Below are 18,696 nucleotides of genomic sequence, written 5' to 3'. Positions count from 1 at the left end.
TAGTCAGTTTTAGTAAAAATGTTTAAACCTTATATAAACTGAAATAATCCTTACGCTATTTTACTTCAATAATTTAAATAAATTACGACTGTTTATTTTATAGGATGATAATCTAAGCCTGTGGACTTCAATGGCAAAGTGTTCGAACTTAAATATTAATAGAAACTTTTTGTATATAGAAAGAAAGGTCAGTTGAAATATCAGTGAAAACTCAGAAAGCATATTACAACACTTCTATAATGAGTTACATGACTAATTGAAATATGAAAATCCTTTAAATAGTTTAGTCCCCTAAGCACTTATACAAAGGATTTTGCATTTAATAAAAACGTACCAAAGCACAAAAACATCTAATTGTTTTAAAGTGGGTTTTTTAAATACAAACATTGCCACAAAAACTATTATATATGTACAGACATACGAGTGTAAGATACATTGATATATATATATATATATATATATATTAGAGGGAAACCACTATGTGGACATCCTTATGCTAGAAATAGATTCGTTATGGTCTTACCACTAAGAAATATATATATAATATATATATATATATATATATATATATATATATATATGTATGTATGTATGTATACACACACTCACTATGTGAGTGAATATATGTAGGTTTGAAATATCAGAACCTTTAAAAATGTTACAACAAAAGACTGAGTTTATAATAAACTAAAATGAGCGAAATCAATTAAGGGTGATGAGTGGAAATATTCTGAGGTGGGACATGCAAAGAGAAAAAAAAGACATATAAGCTTTAAACAAGATAAGTATAATGTCTAAAAAACTAATTCTAAAGTCGAAACAACTGGTTGCTATAATTTATCCTAGCCGAATCTAATTTCAAAATAAGAAATAATTAATTTTAAAAAACCCCAAAACAACATTTTCTAACCTTTCTCTCTCAAGTTGTGACAATAACAAGTGTTCAGCAGTAAATAATATTAACGAAGACTTAATCTCGCACCTTCCTATTATTAATTAATAACGGAAAATTATTAATTTCTCAACTAAATCTTGAATAAACTAAAAGAATACTGTTATATTGGAGATTTTTAAAAAATTAATATTAAATCATTACTTTCAGTAAATAAATTACTAATTTATTTAAACCATTTTTGTATTTGTCGCTTACTGTGTGTGTGTATATGCAATACATTATGTGTGCGTATGTGTAAGACACACGTATACACACACACAACATACGAGTGTGTTTTTATCAGATAATCGACAGAAAAATAAAATATTGAAAGGAAATTATCAACATATAAATGATGCAATAATTTAACGAAGAGAAATTCAATTTATTTGAATAAGAGTCGATTAGTTTATTTCAAAAAAATAAAATGAAATTGAAATACAATACATTTTTTCCAAAAACCGGAAGTTTCATGTGTTCTTAACAAATAAAATGTGCCACATTACTGAGCCAGGATATTAGGTATATGTGTGTGTGTGTGTATATATATATATATATATATATATATATATATATATATATAATAATAATAATAATAATAATAATAATAAAACATTGTGTACAGTGCTCAGGTGCACTACAACTCATATAAAGTGTATGTATAGTACATAGGGTAATGTACAAGCGTCAGGAAAAGAACAGTGCATGAGTCATGACATACACATGTGTATGAGTATGGAAGGGGGACAATCAGGTGTAGTTTCGGCGGATTTCGGAAAGCATGGGGGCCTTAAAGGATACAGTGTCATGGAAGTCGACAACTGACGCAGGCAGTTTGTTCCATGCTTCAGCAACTCTGAGCGTGAAAAAATGTTTCCGAAAGTCATGGTAGCTGTGCTTTTTCTGACTTTGTAGGCATGTCCACGTGTGTTGGACACATGGAGATCAAAAAGGTGTTCAGTGTTGTTGTTGGTGAGGTGGTTGATAACTTTGTGGGTGTTTACCAAGTCCATCGCCAGACACCGGAGCTTCAGTGAATCCATGCCCAGGGAAACAAGGCGCTCAGAGTATGGTAGGTGTCTGATGGAGGGTATGCGTTTGGTTGCACGTCTCTGAACAGATTCCAGGAGGTCAATGTTCTGAGCAAGATAGGGGTTCCAAACTGATGATGCGAATTCCAAGTGTGGTCGTACCATAGCTGTATACAGCTTTAAATAGATGGCTGGAGAGCGGCTAACAAAAGTCTTGCTGAGTGATGCCAAGACACCCTCGGCCTTCTTGACAATTTTAGAGATATGCTTTGTCCAACGCAAATCACTGCTGACAGTGATGCCTAGGTCACGCTCGCAAGAGGATTTCTTGATATCAGTGTTGTGGAGGGAGTATGTGGACGCAGGGTTTTTTTCTCCCAAAATGCATGGTGGTACACTTGTCCACAGCCAGTTTCAGTTGCCAATCTGTGATCCATTGCTGTATAAAAATAGGATCACATGCGGTCGTATCGTATAGGGAATACAATCGCACGCGATCCCATTCTTAATGAGTATTTACTGACCATATAATACATGCAGCGGCAATAGAACACAAGTGGAATGACAACAAGATTTCTTTTTGAGATATATACATTATTTATTTTACATATTTTACAATCGTGTAAATTTTAAGAGTTCGTAAGTGTTAGCATGTTTTTGTGTCTGTGTGTTCGTGAGGCATAAAAGGTACTGACCAGAGGAATAACAATGGAATTTGGTTCACAGTTCATGTTGTTGGTATCAGCCTAGCAACAGGTAGTAGCAGATGGCTTAAGGTAGTTCTTATAAGAACTAGAACTCAAGACAGATAATTGATTTACCGTTTATGAGGTACACGGAGGGTAAGAGTTCCACATCAAGATGTTGCGTCTCGTGATTAATTGAATCACTTGTTGTGTTTATCTTTCTCTTGATATGAATATACTTCCAGATATATTAACCGTAGTCGTTTTTCCCGTGGTAATATTTTCACCTAACCGCTAGAGTTGAATCTGTAGTTGCCTTGTGTACAAATTAAATCTTCGATGTTTGGCGATGAGTTGTGTCTGTCGCTTGGTTTTTGCTGCGTCTTCATCATATATTCTGCTTGGTTATTTTTCTCTTGATATAATGGTGGTCGCCTGCCTTTCGAACTGGAACATGGTCGAGTATGCTCTGTGTGGTCAGAGGTTCGTTCTGAGAAGAATTAGAACCAAAGACGAGCTCTGTGTGGTCAGAGGTTCGCCCTGAGAAGGACTTGAACCAAAGACGAACTCTGTGGTCAGAAGTTAGTTCTGAAAAGAACTAAAAACCTAAGACGGATATTTGTCTGAGAACCCTTCTTTATATAAGGTTTATATGGCTCAAAACGAACTTCAGAAATGGAAAGCTGTGATTGGCTGCTTGGAACAATGGCGCGAAAATAAGCGGAGGCAAATCGCGTCACGTGACAACCAGCGGTGCGAACGTAGTAGAGACCACGTGTCAGCCAATCGATTTGGTGTTTACAACAATGTTAAACTAGCCGAAGATGTTTGTAATCTCGAACGAGATTATTCTTAATACTCTTCTCAAACAGTGAAGACAGCAATGAGTGTAACGGTATTGCTACAGCTGCATTGTGTCCAGGTCTGATTGCAGGAAAGAGTTGTAGACATCAGGATCTGTCCTCTTGATTTCAAGGTACAGCTTGATGTCGTCTGCATATTTCAATACTGTGGCATTCTTTAAATTGGCAACTATGTCATTAATGTATGCCACAAACAAGAGGGGACCAAGAACAGATCCCTGTGGTAACCCGATGACATCTCATATGGTGTAGAATGCTGTCCTAGAACTGTGACTACCTCCTTTCGGCTGAGAATGAAGGATTTCAACCAGTTAAAAATATCATCCCTCACACCCATTGCAGAGAGTTTCACCATAAGCCTTTTTTGTGGCACAGAATTAAAAGCCTTAGCAAAGTCAAGGTAGACAACATCCACCCATGAGCCACTGTCAGTGATCTGAGTTATGTCCTCAAGGAACTCGACAAGCTGATCACTGCAGCTGGAGTTAGGGACAAATCCATATTGTGAGGGTCGGATGAGACTGTAAGAGCTCCAGAAGTTCCAAAGTGTTTCTCTGACACCCGATTCTATCAGTTTTGCAATACAGCTAGTGAGACTGACTGGGCGATAGTTGACAGGTGATGTGCGGTCGCCCTTTTTGAACAGAGGAATGACACTGGCGGTTTTCCACTGCTCCGGAGTAGCACCATTGTTGAGACAGTACTGGAAAAAAATAGAAAGCTGGTGTAAAAGGAAGTACCTGCCACGTTTGAGAAGCAGGTATGTAACTCCATCAAGACCAGGGGAGGCATAGTTGCGCTTATTTTGAAGGTGACGTCGCAGCATTGCAGGTGTAAATTCCATAGTTGTTATGGAATTTGCTGTTAGAGATGGTGAAGATGGTACATTTTGATTTTCAACAGTGAATATGCTTGCATAGCACTCGGCAATGAGTTCTGCGCATTCCTTGGGATGGTCAATGATCTGGCTTGTGTGAGGGTTGCGAAGAGGGCCCACTGAAGAGTGAGGTCTCAGCTTCGAATGCACATATTTCCAGAAAACCTTGCTGTCAGGATTGGCTGCTATGCACTGTTCAAATTCAAGCACTGCTTTTTTTGTCACTTGCTTGTGATGGTTGGAAGATTTATTCCGCTTTTTCCTGTTGGTGTCTGATTTATGCAGCTTGTATTCCCGTTCAGCAGTCCGACGTTCCTTCCTGGCAAGTCGGACCGCTGAAGTTTCCCAAATTGCACTTTTGGGGCGGTTCTTATTTTTCTGTTTACGTGGCACTGATGCTGCACATGCTGCCCATATTGAGTCCAGGATACTCTGGAGTATAGTATTCACATCTCCAGAGTTGTAGAATTCATGCCAGTTTGGGTGCTGTAATTCAGTGTGGTACAGGTTCCAATCTGCTCTCTTCCAATCGAAGGAAGCAGATTGGAGATGGTTCAGGTTTTTATTGTTGCCCGCAAGAGCCAGATTGGCGATGATCATAGCATGATCAGAGTCGCCTAGAGGTTCCTCCGTAGTACAATTGATAACCGCTTCAAGAGTTGTGGTGAAGAGAAGGTCCAAGGTGTTGTCGCCTCTTGTTGGAGAGGTGACTACTTGTGACCAGTTTGAGTCCAGTACAAGCTCAAAGAAATCGTTTGCACTCTGTGGCTAGTGGAAGGTTTCCCAATTGATCTCAGGATGATTGAAGTCGCCTGCAATAAAAACATAAGTGGCTGTTTTCCTGGCAGCAGCTCGGAGGATATCGCAAAGCTGTGTGTCTTGATGGTAATTTGGGGGACGATAAACAACGCCAAGCAGGAGTGTTGATATGATCATACTCTCTTTTACTCTTTTACTTGTTTCAGTCATTTGACTGCGGCCATGCTGGAGCACCGCCTTTAATCGAGCAAATCGACCCCGGGACTTAATCTTTGTAAGCCTAGTACTTATTCTATCGGTCTTTGCTGAACCGCTAAGTGACGGGGACATAAACACACCAGCATCGGTTGTCAAGCAATGCTATGGGGACAAACACAGACTACACAAACACACACACGCATACATATATATATATATATACATATATACGACGGGCTTCTTTCAGTTTCCGTCTACCAAATCCACTCACAAGGCTTTGGTCGGCCCGGGGCTATAGTAGAAGACACTTGCCCAAGGTGCCACGTAGTGGGACTGAACCCGGAACCATGTGGTTGGTAAGCAAGCTACTTACCACACAGCCACTCCTACGCCTGTCACAGAAAAAAACTTCTTCTTGTGATTCGTTCAAATCAGTACAAGGAATTACCGAAAAATTTGAACGAGCGTAGACCATCACACCACCACCACGGCGGTTAATGCGGTCCTTGCGGAAAAGGTTGTACCCAGTAATGTTGAAAACCCCATCACAGAGTAAGGAATGTGCCCATGTTTCCGTGATTGTGATGAAGTCAGGGTCAATACTTCTGACGTAGGAGTTGAAGAGATGTATTTTGTTGCATAAACTGCGAGCGTTTAAGGACAACAATTCGTACCCTGCTTGCAGTTTATGATGGTGTGTAGAGGATGGCATGTTGTTCTGGTTTAGTTTCCCAGAGTTGCTGTGGGTTTTTTTCCATTTTCGGTTATTGTGGGTATCTCTCTTCCACGTTTCACCAGTCTTAACAAATCTCCAGATTTGTCCATCCTCACGAAGACTGAAACTTTCTTGCAGCGCTGAGTTCCGGTTCAGGGAAGCTGCTGCACGTAGCTTCGGACGTGCATCGGGTGGTAAGCCTGGGCGTGTTCGGAAGGTAGTCCGATTTTCACGCCCGGCTTTAACTGAGGCTAGATGGTATGAGGTTGCCTCAGCGTGGTCTGAAAAAGACAGCTTGATGAGCCTGGGTTTTGGGCCAGGTCGTCCAAGGCGGAGAGCACCCGTTGGGGGAACGCAGCTTAGGTCTTTGGCTGAGTTGGCAGCAAATGCCTGAAGATCGGGCATGTCTTCTGGTACCCCAATGGCAATAACTTCGTGGGTAGCAGAATCCGCGGTCTTCTCAGTGTTTTTAGATGCGGCAAGAGGTACAGGGAGGTTCTTTAGCAGAGCATTCCAATAAGATCCGTCATTGTGGAGTCCTACCTGAATGCTTGCTTTTATTCCTGCTACTTCCCCTCTTAAACACAAATCGATTGTTGCAGTTCTGCAAGAACCGCACTGGTCAATTGGTGTTGTTGATGCTGCTGCTGTCTAGTTGTGGTTGATTTTGTTGTTGCTGCTGTTGTTGTTGCTGTTGCTGCTGTTGTTGTTGTTGCTGCTGCTGCTCTAGTTGTGGTTGATTTTGTTGTTGCTGCTGTTGTTGTTGATGTTGCTGTTCCGCCTCCTCTACGGGAGTGACAGGGGGAGACACAATCGTCGGTTGTGGAGGCACGCAGGCCTGACACTGAAAAGACCAAGATTTAAGCTGGACCATCTTCCAGAGTCCATCCATCATAGCATTATAATGGCTCTTTTTTTGGCCTGGGATCTTCTGAAAGTCTGTGGCCCATTGGAGGCAGACAGAGATAAGACATGTCCCACATTCGACCCAGCGATTACGGAACGTATTTTCGGGTTCCGTACAGATGTGGCAGGTGTGACTTTCTGGGCAGTGTTCTATTTTGGAGCAGCGACCAGTCTTATCGCACTCCACTATGGATTCCACCACGGCGATTCTGTTGCTTCTGCTCATCCGTAGAGACAGATAATGTAAACAACATTACGATAAAAGTAAAATATTTGTTTTTGTTTCGTTCTTTTTTTTTGTGTATATTCCTTTTGTTCTTAAATATTGTGTGTGTATATACACATGTTACGTTCTTTTGGCGAAGTTTCGCATGTCGTAGCTCAGATTTCCGTCGATTTCCGTAAAAAACTTTTATTTTTTTACATAAGTAATGAGAGCGAAAGAGACTAAGAGGAAGCAATTTTATGACGAGGGAAGTTTGTCTTTGAAGTTACCGTCTAGGGGAAGCATTGATGTACATGTGTGTGTGTGTGTTTGATGGGGTGTGGGAGACAGTATGTTGTGTAAGTGAAGTGCTTCTGTTAGTGTGCGAAGAGACAGAGAGAGTAATGTGTGAAAGAGAGAGATAACTGATTTTTTACTCGGTGTATGTGTATATGTATGTATGCATGTATGTGTGTGTGTGTGTATGTATCTATGTATGTGTGTGTGTGTAAGTATGTGTGTGTGTATGTATGTATGGCCGATTCATCGTAATTTTTTACTCGGTGTATGTGTATATGTATGTCTGCATGTATGTGTGTGTATGTATCTGTGTATGTGTGTGTGTGTATGTATGTATGTGTGTATGTATGTATGGTCGATTCAGTGTAATTTTTTACTCGGTGTATGTGTATATGTATGTCTGCATGTGTGTGTGTGTGTGTATGTATCTATGTGTGTGTGTGTGTGTAAGTATGTGTGTGTGTATATATGTATGTGGTGTGTGTATGTATCTATGTATGTGTGTGTGTGTATGTATGTATGTTTGGCCGATTCATCGTAATTTTTTACTCGGTGTATGTGTATATGTATGTCTGTCTCTTCGCACACTAACAGAAGCACTTCACTTACACAACATACTGTCTGTCTCCCACACCCCCATCAAACACACACAGGCCGACTTCAAAGTGAAACCTTCTCGTCGTAAAATCGCTTCCTCTTAGTCTCTTTCGCTCTCATTACTTATGTAAAAAAATAAAAGTTTTTTACGGAAATCGACGGAAATCTGTGCTACTACAACCGAAACTATGCCGTTCTTTTTTGTGTATATTCCTTTTTTTCTTAAATATTGTGTGTGTATATACAAAAGGATTTGTGCATATGATCAGTTATGATCCATGTGGACACGGAGACAGTTTGTAAACCCAAATGGGTTAATATATAGATCCACGCCCAGGTGGCAAAAATGGAAAAAAATATGTGTAACAGGTGTAAGGCATCGTATATTGAAGGAATATGACGAAAACAAAGCGCGCTGAGAAACGGGGGGGAGGGGGCTCGGAAAATTCCCACGATCAACCGTAGAGGATCCGAGCAATAAACCTCAACGCCCGGTCGCAGGAGCGCAACAGAAACCGTCTAAATACTTCTCATGCAATGTGTATACAACAAATATCGAGAAAAAATGCGCGCTGACAAACGGGGGCGTGGGGAGGGGGCTCGGAAAATACCCACGATCAACCGTAGAGGATCCGAGCAATAAACCTCAACACCCGGTCGCAGGAGCGCAACAGAAACCGTCTGAATGGAGATGAAGAACCCAAGGAAGAAATAGAGGGAGGAAGAACTAAAAGAACTAAAGGAAAAGCTCAAGCAGGACCAAAGGGTGAAACAGCCAGGATAGAAGTGGAACCACAAAGGATGGAAACAAACAGCGCACACGGGTGTGTAGGTTCTACCTGAGAGGTACCTGCTGGCATGGAGAGGAAGGTGCAGGCTGCCGCTTTTCACATCGGGGACCCTGCCGCAGAGACACGAAACAGATAAGAAACAAACCATCAACAAAAGGAAAAGGGATGCACCACGCACCACCTGCCCCAAAACGGAGGTACGCAGATGTGGTGCGTGCCACAAACCGCCAACATGATGTTGTTGAAAGGGCAGCTGCTGAGCAAGAATCTTTTTTGTGCATGGCACAAAAGATTGTACAGCAGCTAACCTGGCTTCATCAAACCCAAGCTCGCAGGTGGGACTACCCACAATATACAAGACCACCACAGCAAACAGACAAAAGATGGACACCGCCGGCAACAACATACACCTCACCTCGATGCTCCTACTGAACATCAGAGGACTGCAAACACTCAGCAACAGGACAAAAATCCCGTTCTTGAGAGACTTTGTTGCATGCAATCAAGCCTTATGCATAGCACTTACGGAAACGCACCTGAAACCGGACATAGCAGATGCGGAATTACACATACCACAGTATGTTGTACTACGGACCGACAGAAAAGAAAGGAGTCATGGAGGAGTTGCTATGTACATCCGTGAGGACCTCACACCCCAGGTCCTTTTGTCATACTCAAACTCGGTGTGTGACACACTAATTGTACATATAAGGCAACTTGATGTAGTTGTGTGTGCTACATATCGCCCTCCAGATGCCCCAAGCCATGTAGGCAAGTTTGAAGACTGCCTTATAAAAATAGAAGTTCTAATCACATTAGAACAACACATAAGTGTACTTCTTATGGGAGACTTAAATCTACCCAATGTCAGATGGCCCGAGGGCCTTTCTCTCCCAGGAATGACAAGATGTGAACGAGGACAGGCGAGGTCCCTCCTGAACCTCATCAACACCCTGTACATGGAGCAAGTAATACTCCAACCAACCAGGGCAAGTAACACACTGGATCTCTGTTTCACAAATAATATGGATCTCATCCATAATGTGAAAGTGACACCGACACTACTCTCGGATCACAACATGGTAGAGCTGACCATGTACGGGCCAAAAGAGAGCACGGACATGCAGCCTACAAGAAACCCTCAGAATCTTTCCAGCTTGAACTACCGTAAGGCAAACTGGAAACAAATTGAGAAAGAGATCCTCAAACAAAACTGGCCTGAATGTCTCTCCTCGCCGGACATCGACGTGAAACTTCAACAATTCATGTCTGTAATGCAAGCCATATGCTACAAATGTGTCCCAGAGAGAAAGGCCACTGTACACAAGAACAAAATCCCCAGAGAGAGAAAAAATTTAATGAGACGGCGTACAAAAATTTCAAATCGCCTAAACAAACAGATTGAAAGCAGTGAAAAGTCCCGCCTGAAAATAAAACTGTTGGAAATTGAAAAATGTCTGCAACTCTCCCATGAAAAGGAAAGAGCAGACAAAGAAGCCTGGGCTATAGACAACATAAAATCTAACCCCAGAGCTTTCTACAGGTATGCCAAAGAAACAGCTACGGTGCGCTGTAGGATAGGGCCACTCCTTGACAAGGATGGCACACTCACAGGAAAACCAATGAGGGTAAGTGAAATACTGAATGAACAATTCAAGAGTGTTTTCACTCCACCCCTTGGGCATTTCCAAATCACCAATCCAACTGACTTCTTTACCACTGCAGATATAAAAGCAGAGGCGGCGACGATAAATTACATCGATATAAAGGAAGACGATGTAAGAGAGCCACGATCACAAGTTATGCAGATGATACAAAAGTTTCACAGGCAATACAGAACCCTGAGGACACTAAACGCCTGCAATATGAGCTGGACAAAATATACAAGTGGGCCGAAAAGAATAGCATGCAGTTCAATGCTGAAAAGTTTCAAGCTTTATACTATCAGCATGCAAAACTAAATGCAATACCCAATGAATACACTGGACCCGGAGGAATTGCAATCCCAGAGGCACAATCAGTGCGTGACCTGGGTATTTACATGAGTGATGACGCAACCCTTCGTGTACATGTTGCTAAATTGGCAATGAAATGTAGACGACTGGCCGGATGGATTCTCAGAACCTTTAGAACAAGAGAACAAGAAACCATGATGGTCCTCTGGAGGACACTTGTCCTAAGCCACTTTGACTATTGCTCTCAGTTATGGTCACCATCCAGTGTCAAGTTGATCACAGAACTTGAGGCGATCCAACGTAGCTACACGAAGAAGATAGCCTCTATGCAGAATATAAGCTACTGGGAAAGACTCAAGAGATTAAAACTCTATTCCTTGGAGCGTAGGCGAGAAAGATATGCCATAATATACATCTGGAAGATCCTGGAGGGACTTGTCCCAAACTTTGGCATCGAGAGTTACACAAATGCCAGAACTGGGCGCCACTGCGTGGTGCCTAGGACTCCAAATTTGCCATCAAGATGTAGGACAAGATACTGTGATAGCCTGGGCTTCCGAGGCCCACAGCTCTTCAATATCCTCCCGAAGAACCTAAGAGACCTGCATGGGGTGGATGCAGATGTCTTTAAAATGAAACTGGATCTCTTCCTGTCAGGTATCCCAGATGAACCAACTTCACGGCAGGAGGTGCAGATGAGGGCAGCTGCATCGAACTCTCTCATGCACCAAATGGCAGTTGCTAAAAAGCTTTCGTGAAGTAAAACCATGTAGCAACACCAAATGGCGGTGCCCCAGCATGGCCACAGCTCATGAGCTGAAACTAGAATCAATCAATCAATCAATCAATCAATCATATATATATAGACTAGCAGTATCGCCCGGCGTTGCTCGGGTTTGTAAGGGAAATAACTATATAAGCATTTTTAGAGATGTAAAGCCATCTCAATATGGTTAACCACAAAGGAGGTGGGGTTACTGTAGCTTTTTACGTTCTCTGAGATTTAATAATACATTTCCCTTATGCCAAAAATGCGTTAAAAATGGGGGAAATTGATGGTAAATTTTTCTTTAAATCGTAGACGCATCGTAGGGCTCGATATGAATCACGACTATAAGATACCCGGTTTCGGTTAAACTGCACCGCAAAATGTGGGAGTAGTTAGGAATCTAAATCGTAGGAGACACATAGCACACAACCTCACTTTTATATATAAAGACTAGCTGAAGGTGACCCGCTCTACGCGCGGGTAAGAGTGTGGGTGTTACTTTCAGTTGCTTCCTTTCGGCACGTAAAAAGCACCATCCGAACGTGGCCGATTGCAGCACCGCCTTGACTTGCTTCTGTGCCGGTGGCACGTAAAAAGCACCAACCGATCGTTGCCACTGCGAGCCCCCCTGGCACCAGTGCTGGCGGCACGAAAAAAGCACTCACTACACTCACAGAGTGGTTGGCGTTAGGAAGGTCATCCACCTGTAGAAACACTGCCAGATCAGACTGGAGCCTGGTGCAGCCTCCTGGCTTCCGAGACCCCGGTCACACTGCCCAACCCGTGCTAGCACGGAAAACGGACGTTAAACGATGATGATGATGATGATTCTCCGTATTTGTTTCTCTCTCCTTTCTCTCTCACTTTCCCACTCTCTTACTTTTCTTTTCTCTCGGACTCTCCCTCGCTTTCTCTTACTCTCTATCTTTATCTATCTCTCTCCCATTTATAAACAACAGAAGATCTTGAGTAAGTTGAGAAATAAAATATTTAGAAAGATCAATCAGAAATATGAGGTAGTGGCAATGGAAAGGTCTGCTTCAAGGCAGACAGCAAAACGCTAACATTTAAAAGGGACAGACGAACTTGCGAGCTGAATAAAAATAATAAAATATTGGAAACCAAAGTTTGAAGGAATAGAATCTGAGGATAGTAGAGTCACCATGGCTGGCATTTGTTAACGACGGACAGCAACGTAGTGACAGTTTAACGGCTGGCGTAAAATTTTGAACTTGATGTAAAAGAAAATTCGTAAACACCAAGTTTTGAAGTGATTCTTTCTCACGACAGTAGACTCACCATTGCAAGCATTCAAAACTTCTTTATCATGGACGGCAACACATTAACGATTAAAAGGCTTGATGTAACAGAGAATTCCTAAACACCCGCTCCTTGAAATTTTAATCCCCTTCCAGCCCCATTTAGACCCCTTTTCACATGTTGGTTAATATAACCCGATTTCATTCGGGTCTACTGGTTCCACATTTTATAAGATGAGGAATTTTGTCCTAGAGGTGACGCCTTTCATTTGAGGAACAAAATAGTTGTCATGCAAACTTGTCAGCACCTTTAACATAGGTGTGCATATTTTCAGCTGAATCGACCGACTACGTAATGCACACATTATATATATATATGTGTATATATATATATGTGTGTGTGTGTGTGCACGCATTATATATACAAATGTATACAAATGAGATATATATCTGTATAAATTAAATTAGAGATAAAACCACTAATAGGCAAATCAAACAGTGAAAAACCAAAAACAAAAACATAAAAAAAGAAAATATAACATAGAAAATATATCTATATATATAAAACTGTAGTTGTTTGAGTGTCTGTCCCCTTCGATTTAGATTCCTAACTACTCCCACATTTTGCGGTGCAGTGTAACCAAAACCGGGTATCTTATAGTCGTGATTCATATCGAGCCCTTCTGGGTATTAGCATGCGTCTACGATGAGTCTACGATTTAAAAAAAAATTACCATCATTTTTTATTCCATTTTAATGCATTTTTCGCTATTATATAAGGGAAGTAACTCTCTAAAAATGTATACGATGAGTCAACGATTTAAAAAAAAATTACTATCATTTTTTATTCCATTTTTAATGCATTTTTTGCTATTTTTTTTGCTATAACTCACTAAAAATGCTTATATAGTTATTTCCCTTACAAACCCGAGCAACGCCGGGCGATACTGCTAGTAAAATATAAAATTGAAAACTTTAAATTATTTAAATTGAAAATAAAAATTATTAAATTACATTTATAATTTGTTTAAAAATATATATAACTATGAAAAAGTATGAAAAAGTTTAATATACATAAATACAGATACATACACTTTGTATATATACATTATATATACATATTTATATATAGAACACACACACACACACACATACATTATATATACATATTTATATATAGAACACACACACACACACACACATACATTATATATACATATTTATATATAGAACACACACACACATACATTATATATACATATTTATATATAGAACACACACACACACATACATTATATATACATATTTATATATAGAACACACACACACATACATTATATATACATATTTATATATAGAACACACACACACACACACATACATTATATATACATATTTATATATAGAACACACACACACACATATAAATGAACACAAGAATATCTGATTCATAATATTTGTTCTCATGCTCGTGTGTTGTTTGTTGGTGACAAACATATACTTAAAAGAACGTCGCCGAAGTGATAGGAAGGTAGGAAACAGAGTCAGTGAAAAAGAAAGGAAATAGCGATAGTGACAGATACTTTAAATAACGGTAGTGGACTTCTGAAAGTTATGAAGGGGAGTAAGAGAGGGAAAGGAGGAAATAGGGTGAGTGAGGAAGATGGCCCCTAGCAACCACACCTTTTAAGATAGGGATTTCTAAGGTAGCCCACGAGCATCGTCATCTCATTCTACAAGTCCCTGTAAATTTTGGAGCGAATCGGACGGGATGTAGTGGCATTGAAAGCGATCCAAGCGGTAAAAACGCATTTCAGTTTTATATATAGAGAAGATATATCCCCCTCAAGCCGGCTATTTTCATGCTAGAAATAACAGCCAAATCTCACTAAACTGCAGTAACACAATGAAATGAATTGTGTAATGAATCTACTCACCTTTCTGCAAATATTTCTTTCGGAGTATTTTCGGTTAATATAGGGCGTAACAAATATCAGAAAATCAAAAAAAAAATGTGTGTAATAGGTGTAAAACAACTTCCTATGAACGAATATGAAAAAAAAAATTCGCGCACGCCAAAGGGGGGTGGGGGAGAGGCCTCGGAAAATTCACATCGGGAAGTTCCGAAAGCGTCTGAGGGGCTGACCCGGGCACCAAAACAAAAAAAAAATAGTGTAATATGTGTAAAACAACTTGCTCTAAACGAATATGACAAAAAAAAATGCGCTCTCGAAAAGAGGGGGGGGGGAGAGGCCTCGGAATATTTATATCGGGAATTTCCGAAAGCGTCTGAACGGGCACAAAAAAAAAAAAAACAGCGTAATAGGTGTAAAACAACTTGCTCTAAACGACTATCATGAAAAAAATGCGCGCTCGCGAAAGGGGGGTGGGGGAGAGGCTTCGGAAATTTCACATCTTCAGTCCACGGCCTTTAAACTAAGAAAAAATAGTGTAATTGGTGTAAAACTACTTGTTCTAAACGAGTATCAAGAACACACACTCACACATGAATCATAAACTCCGTATTTCGCAAAAAAAAAAAATAAAGAGAAGAAATTCTGGAAAAAGTGAAGAAATGTTGGATCTCCGCCATGTGAATCAAAATACGTGTCAGAAACATCTTGAAATACTACAGAAATTATGTTACGAAAATGATAATGTATACATACCTCTTTGAGTGGTCCATCGATAATGATGATAAAGAAATGAGTTGGATTTGAACTCAGAATATTGACTAACACAACTACATACTACAAGACTCAAAATATTCAGCCAAGTCACCACCCTTTAACTAGCAATAATAATAACATCAATAACATAACAGCCAAAAGATTTATTTGTTCTGAAAATAACAATCATAGTAAATAAATATGTTCTTTAATATTCACATTCATGTGCACAGTTAAACACACTTACATACAAACAGTCACGCATGCATAATACAGAACGGAACACATAAATGAAGGATGCATTACTTAGTATATATTACATCTAGAGAATTTTGATTAATAAGTCAAATATGCAAATTATAAAGATAATTAATTGCTTACTAAACAGTGTTGTAAAGGTGAAAAAATAAATTTGGGAAAAAAATACACGCCAAAACTAATTAATAAAGGATAATTAGGGAAGGATTGACACAAAATAATAATTTTTTTCTCTTTTTTTCTGATAAATGCATCTTAATAAGTGAGAAGAATTGCATATATCTGAACTATTTCAAAGAAAAGCATAAATTTAATGTTTAAAATAGCTTTAACCAAGGAATGAGATCCAACATTTCTTCACTTTTTCCAGAATTTCTTCTCTTTATTTTTTTTTTTTGCGAAATACGGAGTTTATGATTCATGTGTGAGTGTGTGTTCTTGATACTCGTTTAGAACAAGTAGTTTTACACCAATTACACTATTTTTTCTTAGTTTAAAGGCCGTGGACTGAAGATGTGAAATTTCCGAAGCCTCTCCCCCACCCCCCTTTCGCGAGCGCGCATTTTTTTCATGATAGTCGTTTAGAGCAAGTTGTTTTACACCTATTACGCTGTTTTTGTTTTTGTTTTTGTGCCCGGTTCAGATGCTTTCGGAAATTCCCGATATAAATATTCCGAGGCCTCTCCCCCACCCCTCTTTCTCGAGAGCGCATTTTTTTTTGTCATATTCGTTTAGAGCAAGTTGTTTTACACATATTACACTATTTTCTTTTTGTTTTGGTGCCCGGGTCAGCTCCTCAGACGCTTTCGGAACTTCCCGATGTGAATTTTCCGAGGCCTCTCCCCCACCCCCCTTTGGCGTGCGCGAATTTTTTTTTTCATATTCGTTCATAGGAAGTTGTTTTACACCTATTACACACATTTTTTTTTTGATTTTCTGATATTTGTTACGCCCTATATTAACCCCCACATCAATATGAAATTAAGGTTTTTTTTTAATTATTTTATTTGAAAGTTACAAAAAAATATGAGCTTTGTCGAGAAGTGTGTTCGGGGAAACAGCGTTGGCAGGGTTTAGAAGAGATGTGTTCGAGAAAGAGTGGATGGCTGTGTGGTAAGTAGCTTCCTCACCAACCACATGGTTCCGGGTTCAGTCCCACTGCGTGGTACTTTGGTCAAGTGTCTTCTACTATAGCCTCGAGCCAGCAAAAGCCTTGTGAGTGGGTTTGGTAGACGGAACCTTTAAGAAGCCCGTCGTATATATGTATATATATGTGTGTGTGTGTTTGTCCACCCAACAATATTTGTTGTATACACATTGCATGAGAAGTATTTAGACGGTTTCTGTTGCGCTCCTGCGACCGGGCGTTGAGGTTTATTGCTCGGATCCTCTACGGTTGATCGTGGGTATTTTCCGAGCCCCCGTTTGTCAGCGCGCATTTTTTTCTCGATATTTGTTGTATACACATTGCATGAGAAGTATTTAGACGGTTTCTGTTGCGCTCCTGCGACCGGGCGTTGAGGTTTATTGCTCGGATCCTCTACGTTTGATCGTGGGTATTTTCCGAGCCCCCTCCCCAATCAGTGAATTTTTTGATTTTTTGCAGTGTAGTCTGTCACATTAAATAGTGTGATTTATTTTCACTCTGCACGTATATATATGTGTGCTACAAGTATCTATGTATGTTGCTGCTTTATAAATTTTGGATGTACTTACTGTCGTTCAACGTCAGTCGTGGTTTTCTTTTACCCTCACCTTACACGTGGTATCTTCTTCCATTGTAGATAACTACCGTCTCTTTCAATTATATTGTGCCGTCTTCCTCATCGGTTTGAATAACTGATCCAATGGTTCAATATGTTTGGTCGCATAAAATCTCTTCATGGTGTCTGTTACTTATGTCCGTCCAATATGTTTGTTAAACAATTAAGCTATTAAATTTCCCAGTGAAATTTGTAATTGTTTTCCTTTTCGCTGCGTGAATTCTATGAAGGAATTTTTGAAACTATATATATATATATATATATATATATATATATATATATACATATACACATACACACATACATACATACATACATACATACATACATACATACATACACACCCGCACGTGCGCACATAGTGACGTAAAAGGGGGTTCCTTAAACATAACGTATTCGTCCTTTCGATTACAGACATTAAAGAGGCTGCCCTATTTACTCTGCTCATCCCGTGTTAATACCAACACGATGGTTGTCGAGTTAAAAAAAATGCTGGATCTTTTCCTTTTGAACGGCACATGTCAACACAATTTCTAGTTAACTAAACACTTTAAAACTTCGTATACTGGTAGAAGGTGTTTATAAAACATCATTTTTTCTTGGCTTTATTGAGAAAATTCTATAGTTTGTAAGATATTTCGTCTGAAATTTCGAGCATTTCGGCAATTTTAACCAATCGTTGACCTCCATTTGGGGTGAAAACATTCCGTGCTGTATGAATATGTCCCTCGTTTAAGAAACAGATTGGGTTTATTTACATTTGCGAAGAAAAAAAGATACCCTTCCCCCACCCCTAACCCTAACTCTAACCTTAAATCTAACCCTAAATCTAAAATAGATTGAAATGCAATAGATCGATACTAGGGTTATAATTATGAGTGACATTTTCATTTGACACCACTAGAAAAAAATCCCATTTTCTGTAGCGGTGTCGTATGAAATTGTCACCCATAATTATAACCCTAGTATCGATCTATTGCATTTCAATCTATTTTAGATTTAGAGTGGGGGAAGGGTATCTTTTTTTCTTCACAAATGTAAATAAACCCAATTTGTTTCTTAAACGAGGGACATATTCATACAGCACGGAATGTTTTCACCCCAAATGGAGGTCAGTGATTGGTTAAAATTGCCGAAATGCTCGAAATTTCAGACGAAATA

The sequence above is a fragment of the Octopus sinensis genome, linkage group LG13 (assembly GCF_006345805.1).
Source record: "Octopus sinensis linkage group LG13, ASM634580v1, whole genome shotgun sequence".
Lineage (NCBI taxonomy): Eukaryota > Metazoa > Mollusca > Cephalopoda > Octopoda > Octopodidae > Octopus > Octopus sinensis.
Note: the sequence above shows the minus strand (reverse complement) of the source record.